A 14,787-nucleotide genomic window follows, 5' to 3' on the forward strand; every position below is an offset into this window, starting at 1 on the left:
CAGCAAGACAGTGCAGCAATGCGCAGCGAGGAATAAAAAATAAAAGGTGCGAAAATTCTGCATTGATCTCTCCATTAGGAACCGAGCCTTATAGTACAGATATCCGTCAGAATTAAAAAAAAATACGTCTCACTTCACGACTCATCGAGGACGCTTGTTTATCTGCTAATGCGCACAGGAGAGGACTCCGGTGGCAAGTATATTCCTGGCATTGGCGCGCCGATCTGCCCGTGACCGAACGCATGCTCTCATAGATCCTCTCAATTTCAACTCGTAATTGATCAGAGGCAACTGCGATAGCCCTCTGTGCTAGCGTGCGTCAGCATGTGGCGCATTAAGGCCCCTCGCACACAGGCTGAAAAAGCAAACATGTCCCACTTCAAGCGTCATCCCTCGTGTGAATTCGCTCGTGCCGAATTAAGTGTGAAGAATCTGTGCTTGTGAAAGGGCACATATTGCACTTGAAGGGTCTTTCCCCAGTGTGCGTATGCTCGTGACGAGTTAAATCTGAAGAACGTGCAGATCTATAAGAGCACTTATCGCACTTGAAGGGTCTTTCCCCAGTGTGCGTACGTTCGTGACGAGTTAAATCTGAAGAACTTGCAGCTCTATAAGAGCACTTATCGCACTTGAAGGGTCTTTTCCCAGTGTGCGTACGCTCGTGACGAGTTAAGTATGAAGAACCTGCGCATGTGTAAGGGCATATATTGCACTTGAAGGGTCTTTCCCCAGTGTGCGTACGCTCGTGACGAGTTAAGTTTGAAGAATCTGCGCTTGTGTAAGGGCACATATTGCACTTGAAGGGTCTTTGCGCAGTGTGCGTACGCTCGTGACGAGTTAAGTATGAAGAATCTGCGCATGTGTAAGGGCACATCTTGCACTTGTAGGGTCTTTCGCCACTGTGCGTACGCTCGTGACGAGCTAAATGTGCTGAACATGAAGCTCTAAAAGAGCACTTATCGCACTTGAGGGGTCTTTCCACTGTGTGCGTATGCTTGTGCCGAATTAAGGTGGAAGAGTCTGCAGTTGTAAGAGTTTCCAATTCGCTCTCTACGGGTTTCTCGACGGCGTGTGTAGTATCATGTGGAGTGGCATTTGTAGACCCTGCAGGTGTAGAATTACACGTGAGGCGAGTCAAGGAGCATTCGCCAGTGTACGTACTACCCTGTGGAGTGACATTTCCGGAGTCTGCAGTTGAAAAAGGACGCGTGTCGCGATCGATGGGGCTTTCGCTAGTGTGCGTACGATTGTGCCCAGTAAACGTTGTAGAGTCTTCAGTTGTAAAAGGGCTCATAAGGCACTCACACGGTCGTCCTCCTGGCTGGCGCCGCATATCTCTCTTACAGTCGCACTTCCCAAACACCGCTGGGTCCTCAGAGCATTGAAATGGCTTTCCTCTTGTATGAAGGGGCAAGTGTCTCGTTACATCGGCAAAGTTCGGTGAAACGTAGTCGCAGGAGGGGCAAGGGCAGCTGAACAGATCTCCTTTCAATGCAGGTGGCTGCCGCCCGAACGAATTCTGTTCCATGAGCGAATACGGCGCTAGGGGTTCTGTGCTGGTTGTGTTCACCGCCCTTCCTTGCCGGTCGTTGTCTTCGAATGGGCCCAGAACACAACCTCCGTCGTGGTAATCAGGAAATAGCACCGCTCCTGCGAGTAAAATTAATAAAATGTGTGGTTTTAGGGAAAATCACTTATTTTTTGTCGCGCTTACTCTGAACGCAATATTTTCTTGCGATGGTTCAAGAATGCCAGACTGTTTGTTGCATCGAATAATAATTCGATGCAAAGATTGACGCTGAATATTTGGATCTGGACATTTTTAGGAAACGCACCGCGTCAAAGACATCCCGAACAATGAGGAGTGCATTCATGCAAGCTTTCAAAATAATGCCCGTAGTGTGTCTACCGTCGTATGTTGACGTACTTGGTTTCTTGAGGCGTATTAAGGTAGCTCGCATGTCACAGCCAATGTAGGCAACGTTATCCAATACATTGTGCGGGAATAAACAACAATATGTGGGGGAGTTTGACGTTGACGTCTTTTGTATCGCTCTAGCCTTTAAAGATTGAATCGATCAGTTGTCCATGTGTTGCGCAGAACGTTGTGTGTATTCTAGGGTGCATTGATGCGATGAACTTGAAGCTATTTCCCTCCTGCGTGTCAACCTCAACAAAAAAAAACAACAGCTCGCATTTAGGATGAGAAATTTTGTTTTCAAGAGAGAATTAGCGAATTCAATAAGCACTTAGTGACACCTATCTGCTCACCACAAAGCAGAGATCATGCTTTCAAGGCTTGTATACTGGACCACCAAGCACGAGATCTCAAACAAAATTTTGGAAGTCATAATCCAGACGCACAACACAGTACAACTCCTCAGCATTAGTAGCAGGCAGGAAAAATCTGAGCCGATCTGTGTAATAAGCAGATCAAAAAGTGGCCTTAAATCATCACCGAAAACACGTGTGGTCCTTGCGACGCCGCGGCCCTCAACTGCGGCGAGCTCTCTACGGTGGGAACAGATCCTGACAGAAATGGGTAATTACTTCATTGATCCGTCCCTTTATTTCCTTCAAAAACAGATACCGCCAACAGTAATGGCCTGCTACAAATCTTTGATTGCAATCAGGTGGCTATTGGTCACAGTTAGGAAGATAACTACAAGAGTTAGTTAAACAATTCACTGGTTAACACGATTCGAATATTTTATGACGTACGCCAACACTCCTACTACTACACAGCAAAGCGCTTCCCTTTACACAAGAACCCTGCGTTTAAAAATTAATGGCTGGCTTCCCTGCAACGCCCAGTATGTCTCCAAGCGCGACATGGTTCACAAAGAGAAGAAAGAGGGGTTAACGAGAAAATTCTCTGCTGGCTGCCGCAGACTTTACGGCGGTGACATGGGAATTGAAAACAATCAGAAATATGTAAATACACTGTATTTTGATGCCCATGATGCCGTAGATCGGTCGATTCAATGAACACCTTTATGGAGCAGGGCGCGGCATAACCTGCGTAAATAAATGCCAGATGATTTTTCCAAACTTCCAACATTTTTATTTAAAAAATTGTGGCAAGTCGGTGCGCTACGTGCAGGCAGACTGTAGAGCGCAACATATATTATAGACTCACAATGTAAGAATAAGTACACAACTAGCTAACGTTAAGTAATCACCTTGTTTTTACATGTTAGGAGCAAAAGTCAAAATTCAAAATTGATTGATTGGGTTTATTGGATCTATTGTCCGAAAGCGACCGAGTCATGAGGGATGCCGTAGCGCAAAGCACCGGATAATTTCGATCACCTGGGGTTTTTTAACGTGCACTGGCGTCGTATTTTGGCTCCATTTAATGGCGACCGCTTGGGCGAGGATTAAACTCGCGTCTTTCGGGCCAGCTGCCGAACAACATAACCACTAAGCCACCGAGGCGGCTCGTAGGAAACAAAAGAGTCGAGCCATATCGGTTCATATCGGTTCATATCGCTCATGTCGGTTCATGTCGGTTCATATCGCTCCTGTAATGAAAGTTGTGAAAGAAAAGTTGATGGGCATTTCTGAAGAAGCTACCATCATCAGCCCAAAGCACCTCGTCAATAAACTGCACTATTTAGTCAGCCTTCACGAAGATCCCGTTCACGAAGTCGAGCGGACGGGGTAGGTCTATGACTTCTAACTTTTGGAACAGATGGAGACGATACGTGTGCTTTTCCGGCTTCCGAACAATTCGCGACACTCAAGATTTGAAACTGACAAACTCAGCAGTCACATCAACTACGCTGGCATAAGTATTTGCTGAAACGAAAGCCAAATATCTGTTTGGGCTTCTCCAATGATGGTCCCCTTTAGGTTCCGCGTCTTCGTAATACTGCGAGTCTCTGTCGGCGTTAAGTTAAGTTATAAAGGCGTAAGGAAGCCTTTAATGCCTCATCGTTGTAAGCAGGAGTTGTCGACAGAAATGTCGCGCTTTTCAATTGGTGGAAACATTCATGACGTCACAGTGCGCGAATTTCAAACGGGCCAATTGTACTTTGGCTAGTAACCATGCAACCAATTAAAAGGATCGTATACTGATGCTCCAATAAGTGGGACTGAGTTTAGGTAATTGCTTAATTACCCAATTAGTAATTAACCCTTGCAGTAAGGTCAAATAAATAGCATGCTAACCACTCCGCCATCCCAGCTCGATGGTGTGGAATGAACAAAGGCGCGTCTAGTGAATATCGTGTCTTCGTTCACTCCCAGCTTCCTCCCTTCCCGTTACGGCGAGGTTTAGGTGTCCACCCATGTATGCAAGACAGATACATTTCTTTTCCTCAAAAACCAATTTACCGGCTAGCAAGGCGTATAACCGAACGGGCGATGGCGTTCTATGGACTCCCTGGCAGCGTTGCAAGACGCTGTCGCGTTTCACTCTTAGAGACGCCCCGCCGCGGTGGCTCTGCGGTTACGGCGATCAGCGGCTGACCCGAAAGACGCGGGTTCGATTCCGGCCGCGGCGGCCGAATTTCGATGAAGGCAAAGTTCTAGAGGCCCATGTGCTGTTAGATGTCAGTGCACGTTAAAGAACCCCAGGTGGGCGAAATTTCCGGAGCCCTTCACTACGGCGTCCCTCGTAGCCTGAGTTGCTTCGGGACGTTAAACCCTAATAAACCAAAACACACTCTTAGATGCGAAGCCTAAGATCTTAACAACGCATGAGTGACACAAGCAGCAACACCGCGCTTAAGGTTTGACAGTTTGACCTTTCGCCGCAGCCGAGCGCTGTGCGCGTTTGAAAGGAGGGGTATACAAGGCGCACTCGCCATAGAACAGGCGCACGCTGCCCCGCGCTATGCGTCATCGTTTGACGTTCGCCGCAAGCGCATGTTTATCGCGGATCACCGCAGCTTTTCGCTTCGAGATACCCAGGCTTAACCTTAGCTAAGCACCAGCCAATTTTTTTTTTCCTCACTTGTATCCGACTGTTGCACATGAAAGCAATATGCGGGATGCTTTATGGTCTGGTTTATGATTTGGTTTGGTTTTTGAGGGCACAACGTCAAAAGCGACTTAAGCTGTGAGGGAGGCCGCAGTGAATGGTTCCGGAAATTTCGACTAACTGGCGTTCTTTAAGGTGCACTGACCTCGCACAATACGCGGGCCTCCAGCATTTCGCCTCCTTCGCAATGCCAGGATTCCGTGGCCAGGATCGAACACGCATCTTTCAGGCCAGCAGCTGAGTGCCATAACCTCCACGCCAAAGCGACACACACTCACACCAGCACACGCCGCCAGCTTTTCTTGTACTGGGGTTAGTGATGCTCTCGCATTAGAAGTGCGTCTTCCGCTCCTACCCAATCAACCGTATAGAAGGTGTCGAGTCGGCACCGGGCGGCAGACGTATCATGAGCGTTTGGTCGGAATGTTAGCCTTTTCTTTATAATTTAGGCAGGTCTCTCCCGTAATGGTTTCGTTCCAGTGCTTATAAAGTACCGCAACGGGCGTAATAGAAATGAAGTAAAAACACTTTTTCCGTATTCGACTTGCACAGAAAATTCAGTCGGTGAGAATACAAAGGAATGAACAGGTGCCTTAGTGGAGGGCTTCCGAATATTTTAAATCATGTGGGTATCATTAACGTGCACTAGAAACATACAGCCAAAAGGCCATTTTTCGTTCGCCTCAAAGTAAACGCAGCCGCTTAGGCCGCGATTAATCCCGTATCATTGTGCTCACTAGTTGGGCTCAGGTATTTTGACGATATGAGAAATCCTGCACAGCAATCACCAACAGCTATCCTAAATAATTTTCCAGCAAAATACTGCACAGATGGGGTCCATTTTGATGCTGCCCAAAATGATGCACGACTGCTTTGTAGGGCTTAACCAAACCTACTACCCGCGGTGGCCGCGGTGGCTCAGTGGTTATTGTGCTCGGCTGCTGACCCGAAGGACGCGGGTTCGATCCCAGCCGCGGCGGTTGAATTTCTTTGGAGGAGAAATTCTAGATGCCCGTGTACTGTGCGATGTCAGCGCACGCTAAAGAACCCCAGGTGGTCGAAATATCCGGAGCATTTTACTACGGCGTCTCTCATAGCCTTAGTCGCTTTGGGACGTTCAACGCCATAAACTAACCAACCAAAAAATTAGAGGTACGCATAGCGAATTATGCTCAACATGCTTTTTTAAACCGCGTCTTTTCCCTCCTCCCCCTCCCCTAAAGCGCCCGTCTAGTCAGCCGCAGTACCCGCGTTCCAACCCCACTGCGGCGGCCGCATTTCGATGGAGGCGACGGCCGTATGCTGTGCGATGCCAGTGCACGTTAAAGATCTCCAGGTGGTCGAACTTATTCCGGAGGCCTCCATTACGACACCTCTTTGCTCCTTTCTTCTATCACTCCGCCCTTTACCCTCCCCTCACGCCGAGGTTCGGGTGTGAGCTGAGATATGCGAGAGAGTTATTCCGTCATTTTCTTTCCCAATTAGCGACCAATTAGCCTCCGCTCCCGGATTCCTCATCGCAGTCGTCTGCGTCGGGGTTGGCTTAACACACCACCTGACAACCATGGCAGGTACTAGCGGAGCGAAACGCCACCTGCCACGACAAGAGCGGAGAAGTGCACCACCCGAAGGTGCCTGCCACGGGAAGATCCCGGTGGGTGGGTAGCAGTAACACGCCACCTTACAGCTGTGGCAGGTGGCGTGTGATGAGCTCCGCTGAAATTTCGCAAAACCGACGATCAGAGTCATCTGTCAATTTTGTGGGTTTGTTCATATCGCTTTAACGGGGAATCTCACTGTTACGCTGTCAACTGGCAACCCGCATAAGTTAGAAGGTCGATGTGAAGGGTGTGGATAGTGTACTGAAGCAAGTTTGAGAACAGTGCTCCATATCCAACCAATGTCCAGAGGTCAGACGATTTTCTTGTGACACATTCTTGAGACATGTACTGGAGAATCTGTTCTTTATTTGAATGTCGAAGTGCAAATGCGCTGCGCAGATACAACGACAGACACCGCAGGATGAAGTCAACGCAAGAGCCTCCTGGCGAACTGCTCTGGTGATTTTATGGCAACATGCAGAATCTACGCAGCCCGAGATTCTGATTCTGACTGTAAGCAAGTATTTAAAAATGAGCTCTGCGCAGCGACCCTGCTTTCGGCTGCAGGTGACATGAATATTCTACGCCAAGTGACGCTCTATTAGAAAAGGGGCGTGCGCTGACCGCCCAAGCCATCTTTAGTGGGCAGTTTATCAATGCGAAAGCACTACGTGGCTCATCGGGCACCAAATGCGGCGGCGGCGCTGACAAGCAGGAGTGGTCCCGGAAATTCCAGATGACATCACCGTAATATGAATAAAAAAAAATTCTGCCCGAGGTGCTGGGAATTGAACAGAGGACTTTCAGATTGAGGGGAGAGCATATGACCTTGGGCCATAAAACCACGCTGGTTCTTAACGAACAAAGGTGAACGTAATCTATTAGCTGCCTTGCGACTGTATGCTAATGAGTAGGTGTGTGATTACACAGGAAGATAATACAATAACTAGGTAGATAAAACTAAAAATAAATTAAAATACAAAAAACGCTTTTGCTTTTATATAACATAAGTAGACATAAGCGCCTTCCACAATATTTGAGACATACCTCCTTCTGTATACAAACTTTTATTTTCAGGCAAATATCGAAGCACTGAGGCTGTGTCCAATTCTAAAATGTCCCTTATTACAAAGGCACTGCAGTACTTCGCTACATTTCACAAACAATAAAACCTGGGAAACCTTGCATTTACCTCCCTGCATCACCAACCAAGAAGCTAATATTGGACGTCCGTCAGATTCCAAGAATACGTCCCGCGTGACGGCCAATCGTTGCTTGAACCTGCATTGGAACACGGACACTACACAGCGGGCTAAAACTGCGTGACTATAAGCAGCCAGTGATGGTGCTTGGCACCGTCACAAGTGTTAGAAACATTGCTGTTTCTCTGTTAAGCCCCGCACTGCTTCCTAGAACACCACGCCCCCGCTCTCTCATGCTTTCGTATGTGGCGCCACCATGAGCCAACCACGAGAAACACGACTGCGTGGTGCATTTTTTATTCTTTTTATTTGTATTGAATACTGTTGGCTTCCTATTGGTGGCCGAGGTAGGACTGAGTGCCAGATGTGTAAAAATGGTTGGTTCATCAAAGACAACAACAAAATAAGAAAGGAGAGCACATGAGCATACTGTCGAGCTTCTGCGCTAAAAATGAGCTCGTAAAGTACACAAAAAGACCTCGTTTTGCTACGTAACCGTCGAAGGCACCTAATACCTACACTCGATGAACCAAACGAAATAAAAAAAGCTTACTGGCTTGATCTGACTGTAGATAAATATACTTCGGGTGATGGTAAGGTGACCGCGTTGCAGGGTAAGTTATTGCAGCCGGCTATCGTTCATAGAATAAATGACAGCTTGTTTGAATTGGTTGTGCACTGAAGCGTTAGTGTTGCTTTTTACATGTTTGTGCACAGTCTGTCGCGTTCTGTTTTAGTGCAGATAAGCCTGGAATTCTATTTTGTATGATAATTAATGATTCTGAACGACATATATAATCGAGTGATACATTTTTCGACGATATTTCGGGTTCGGCAAACCGGATTAGCTGAGATGGTCAGATAGCGATACTTGTCTTCTGTACGCGAAGAAACTAAATAAAAGTGCTTCCCCCTCCCCATGATATTGTCACGTAGCAGTTGGTACAGGTAGCGCCGCGTCCAGACGGCAGAGGAACGCCAACACCGAGATGATGCCAGCGCACACCGAGACGGCCAGGATGGAACGTCGAGCTTCGTCTTCTTCAGCAGCGAACCGTGTGGCGCACGAGCTGCGTGCCGAACAGCCGCCGAGCGGCTATTGTTGTAGACGCGGCAATATACATATAATGTACGTTTTCGCGTGCCGTTCTTGCATTCCGTCTACACCACATAGTGCACAGGAAACTATTCTAGAGGCAGCTGATATGCTCTCAATAAACAATGCAAGAAAGAGAGCGAAGATGAACAAAAAATACAATGGGGTCGCTTAACGCATCTTAATTAAGATGACAGTCGGATGGGGAAATGTCCCGGATCCATTGCGCGCGGTTGCAAGTTGTGGGGCCTCGCTCCAACGACCCCTTTGTTTTGCTTCCCCTCGATGCATCCTCTTTCTTTATATTTCTTATAACCGCCGACGACATCACTATATATGGACCAGCCCTAGATCCGCCGGAGAGATTGCAGAGCGATTACAACCAGCTGTCGACAAAGTACAATCTTTTGTGCACGGGAATGGTGTTGCAATTTCACCGGCTGAATCGTAGCTCTTAGTTATAAGGAACAAACCTCGCAGGCAGAACCCGACCCTCGGGATTCCGTCCAGTTGCACATTGACAACCTACCACTAACCCCGGTAGCCACGATCAGGGTTCTTGGCATGTTGATTCTGAATAATACAACACGGATGCGATACGCAGCTACGCGTCACGAGGCACCAACACGGCGCGCGGGTGACACATATTGCCACCCGTCGCAAGGGGATGAGAGAAACCGACGTGGGCAGGATCACGCAAAGCTTGATGATAACTAGAATCATGTACACTTGCCCCTACTATCATGTGAATTGCAGGGACGACGATGCACTTGATATCATCATTAGAATAGCGTACAAGGCGGCCCTTGATCTGCCGACATACGCCAACTCAGATCGCCTGCTGCTGTTAGCAATTCTTATCGTATACTGGCTTTAACGTCGCAAAGCGACTGGGGCGATAAGCGACGCCTTAATAGAGGGCTCCTGATATTTCGATTACTTGGGGCTCTTTAACGCGCACTGACATCGCACAGTACGCGGGCCTCTAGCGTATAGCTTCCATCAAAATGCGACCGCCGCGGCCGGCATCAAACCCGTGTCTTTCGGGCCACTAGTCAAGCACAATAACCATTGCGCCACCGCGACACTTCCACGCGGCCAGCTTTTCTTCCAATGGAATTAGTAATGCTTTCGCATTAAAAGCGCGTCTTCCGCTCCCAAAAAATCGATTTTAAAAAAGCGCCTAGTCTCCAACGGACGGCACTCCTCTCACGACTTTTGATCTGAGAGTTAGTCTTTTCTTTATAATTCAGATTTTAAAGAGGCAAATATTTCACGAAATTTTTACGTTCCAGTGGTTATAAGGTAAGGCACAAGGCATAACAGCACAAACTACACAGGGACAAGGAAGTAGGCGAGAAACACACAGTGCTCTCTACAACTGAAGGTTTATTTTTTCAGGCACTTCGGTAAAAATATAAAGCAGCAACAAGAAATTAAGTAGAGAGACTTAGTTTGATAAACAGTCATCGCCACCAGAAATCAGACAGGAGAACTCAGATCCTACAGCTACCGATAAGAACAGCAATTCTTTATCTATAAGGGCTAAGGGGGGGGGGGGGGGGGGAGTGGTGTGACACAACTCTCTTTAAGATGCGCGATTTTTACAGCTTCAGTGACTTCTCGCGTAGGTTTTTCATCGCATCTACGCAGCACGTTCCCGCTGCCCAGCTCAGGAGCGTATTTACAATCTGGGCAGTGAATGCCCATATGGCCCGAGATTCGTTGCGTCACATTGTATTTTTGCTTGGACAATCTCTTATTTAGGCACCTCCCGGTTTGGCCTACGAATGCATGGCCGCAAGTCAAGTGAGTAGAATACAGGACGCCCTGAGCACAGGAAACGAACCGGTCGCGATTATTTATGGTGCATCCTGTGCGCTTAGGAGCCCTTTAATTAACGCGCTTACAAAGGCTTGACAAGCGATCCGGAGCTGAAAATAAAACGTCTATTCCTACTCTCTTTCCTATCTTTCTTAAGTATTGTGAAATCTCGTGTGCGTAGGGAGCGACTGCGATTTATCCTTATCTCATATTCTTTCTTCTTCTTTGGCTCTCAAAAAGGCCTCAACCACTGAGGACAAGAGGGTCAACGGGCAACCAGCCTGCAGCAATCGGCGCTTCTGGGCTTAAAAAGACATCTTCCAGTTTGTGTTGGCTGGAGTTTTTTAATGCATTGTTAACGCATGAATTGATGATGCTGTGCTTAACTAGCTTCGAGTGCGCTGAATCAAAAGAGAGAAGAGGTTTGTTGCAGCGAGGCACAATGACTCAGCAGAAGTGATTGGGGTTAAAATATATTCCTAATTCTAGAAACCGTGAGAAGCCGTTTGTTGGCAGTTCTTGAGCGACAATCAATTGGCTCAGAACGCTTAAAAATTTCTAAGAACTTTGGAAGCTTCGGAAGGGAGGACCTCCTGCTAGCACTGTAATTTCACAAGGTAATCATCCAGGAATCTAAAGATTTTTTCAAATTGCTGCCCTGAAGGGACCTGTGCAGCGCTCTGTCTTGCATGGCTAAGTAAAGATCACTCAGGATAGGTGCAATGGATGAACCGATACAAATGTCACTGTTTTGAATTGAAAGCGAACCGTTCCTTTCGCGGATGTCGATCTTAAGTACTACACAGTAGCTCAAGGAAGGCGGCAGTTGAGATCCAACTCGAATTCTGAAATTTTACAGCTCCATGCTAGTCCATACAGTTCTTGATGCAATTGAACAAGTCGTCATGAGAGATGGCATAATATAAGTCCTTTATGTCGATAGAAAATCCTTTCACTGTCTTTTCGGTGTTTTCTTTTAGAAAATCAGCCACAGGTCCTACATTTTTCAGCAAAAATTGGTCGTCGACTGTCAGCAACTTAAGTTGTTTTTGTGAAAATGATGCAACTGACATGTGAAACATAAATCATCCAACCACAAACTGTACGATAGCATTGTAGCCCAGACGTGCCGATTACTGCAGGCTGCTTACCCGCTGACCCAGTTATCCTCAGTGGCTGAGGCCTTGTTGAGAGCCAAATAAGAAAAAAGAATAAGATATTAAGATAAGAACGCAGTCATTCCGTACGCACAAAGGCTTTCACACTACTTAAGAAAGTTAGGAAAAGAGTAGGAATAGATGTTTTGTTTTAAGCTCCGGATCGCTTGCCAAGCCTCTGCAAGCGCGTTAATCAAACGGGTCGTTAAGTTCTCCTCCGGCTCAACATGTTGTCATCCTAACTTATTCAAAATCTGCCCTTCAGAAGTTAGAGCGTGGGCACCCTACTGACATCTTGTCTATAAGCTCTCTACGTTTGTTAGAGAATCTTCAAAACAGAGGCTTTACTCTATATTTCCAAAGGTTGCCCTCTCACATAGGAGTCAGAGGCATTGAGATGGCAGACAGTGTCGCCCATAAAGCACTGTCACGAAATTCATGAAACAAGTCCGTCCAGATGCAAAACGTTCCTTCATAAAAAGGGTGCTCGATTATTTCAGTACCCTGTGGAGTGCGCCCCTCAAACCATGTGTGACCAAAGGTCTGAGAAGATGCCAGGACAGTCTACTACATCTAATTCGAACGAGCAATGCTCGTACTCCTGCCCGGATGCATAAGATGGGCATGGCATCGTCTCCGCTATGTTCTATATGTGGCGTGTGCGGGGATATAGAACATTATATTATGTACTGCCGAGAGTGCAACGCGGAAAGATATGTGATCCTCGCTTCCTTCAAGAGGACAGAAGCCCTTCACAGTACAGGTCAGGACATTATCTACCCGAGTGGAAACCAGACATGGAGAAGAGAGGCTCCACGCCTTCTTTTAACATCCCTGCAGGACACTGATCTTGACTCTAAATGGTGACAGCAGGGACGGTCTATAGTCTTCTGTCATTTAATGTGTGCGTAGATGGTGCCTTCCGGGGTGGTCTATGTTATTCTGTGAGTCAGTGTGTGCATGGACGGTGGCTCTGCAATGGACTATGTTCTACAGTGACTGAATATTTATATAGATGGTGACTTCTGGAGTGGATAATGTTGTGCTGTGAGTGAATGTGCGCATAAATGGTGACTGCGGGAGTGGCCTATGTTCTACTATAAGCGACTGTGTGCATAGCGGGGCAGATCTGACCGGTTTAGAACATTATTAACATGTAAGTGACGCTACGGTGGAGCAATTGCAGGCGGAATAATCAAGGCTAATTCCACCTGTAGCATGCAACAACTCAACTAAACTCTACTAAGCACTGAGGATGCACCATAAATCATCGCGACCGGTTCGTTTTCTGTGTTCAGGGCGTCGTGTATTCTATCCCCTTGTCTTGCTGCCACGCATACGGAGGCGAAACTGGCAGATGCCTTAAAAAGAGATAGTCAGAGCATAAATACAACGTGACGCAACAAATCTCAGGTGATCTGGGCATTCACTGCCAAGATTGTAAATGCGCCCCTGAGCTGGGCAACACAACTGGGCTGCGCAGGGGCGATGACAAAACCACGTGAGAAATCACTGAAGCCGTAAAAATCGCGCATCTTAAAGAGAGTTTTGTAAGCACTCCATCCATAGCCCTTATAAAGAATTGCGCTTCTTATCGGTAGCTGGATGACCCGAGTTCTACTGTGTTAATTCTGGTGGCGATGGTTGTTTTTCAGACTCGTTTCCTCTTCCTATTTCAATCAATCAATCACCATTACTTCCTTTGAGAAGGAGGAGTACGGGACTAAAAGCTCGGAGAGCTTGGAGAATTCCCGACCCCTTACTAGTTGGCAAACAGCAAGATGACGGCCAGTCATACATCAAAGTTACAAAAACAGACAACTATCAATGACACACTGAAAGTGGCAACCGCAAAAGAAACACAAACAAAAATGCTGGTACAAATAATTAACAGTATCAATAGAAGCTGTCGCGAAAAAAATGAAAGTATTTTAGACTTGCAAAAAAACAAGTTCGCAAAAGTGTTTGACGATGTCGTTTTGGTTACAGGTGGGATCAAACTCCCCACGGTTTAGTAAATTTCGCAATGAGGGCAACGTGTAAGATAATGGTTGTTCTTCGTAGGATGTCCTTGGGGTGGGCACGGGCCATATTTCTTTGTATCTGGTTTGACGATCACTTGTGTTCACCTATAGTCTTGCAAGACAAATTGCATAATCCATATGAAATTTAACGAAAGCTTTATAGCGTACAATCAACCTATAATTGTATAAACAAAACACAGAAAGAACATTAAACTTTGAAAAAATAGGCTTCGTGGAAAAAGTGTAATGTACATCAGCAATATAACGCACTGCTCTCTTCTGCAGTGAATGTAGCCTGCGCAAATTGGTCACACCAGTAGTGCCCCACACCATGTTACAGTACTGCATGAGAGATAGCACTAAAGCATTGTAAAGCATAAGCTTCACTTTAGCAGGGATAAAGCGCCGCACAAGCGCAATGGCACCAATGGCAGATGACAACGTAGATTGTAGGTAGTCGATATGCTCATTCCGGGTAAGATGCTTTGAAAAATGTACTCCAAGACTATTTACAGAGTCCAACATCTCTAGCTGTTGGGAGCCAAGAAACAAATTGATACTGCATTGATACTGCTCTATATATTTACCGAAGGGTCTGAAAAAAATACATTCAGCTGTAGGTCAGCACTGTGTGTGCCTCGCCTAGTTTCTTGTCATTGAGCAGCTTGCGCTGTTCTGCCTTGTTGTGAACCAACTAGCCCGCAATGTGTCATTCAAGCTGATAAGACATCGTAAAGTGCGAAAAAAAATGAACTAAAAACTGACAATGCAATCGGTGGAAAAGGCAAAGAGCTAAACAGCTGCTGTAGTGGAGGGCTTACGAATATTTTGGACCACGTGGATATTTTTAACGTACACTGACACCGCACAGCGCACGGATTCTTTTCAGTTTCGAC

The sequence above is a fragment of the Amblyomma mixtum genome, chromosome 7, assembly GCF_055824585.1.
Source record: "Amblyomma mixtum isolate Tamu chromosome 7, ASM5582458v1, whole genome shotgun sequence".
Taxonomy (NCBI): Eukaryota; Metazoa; Arthropoda; class Arachnida; order Ixodida; family Ixodidae; genus Amblyomma; species Amblyomma mixtum.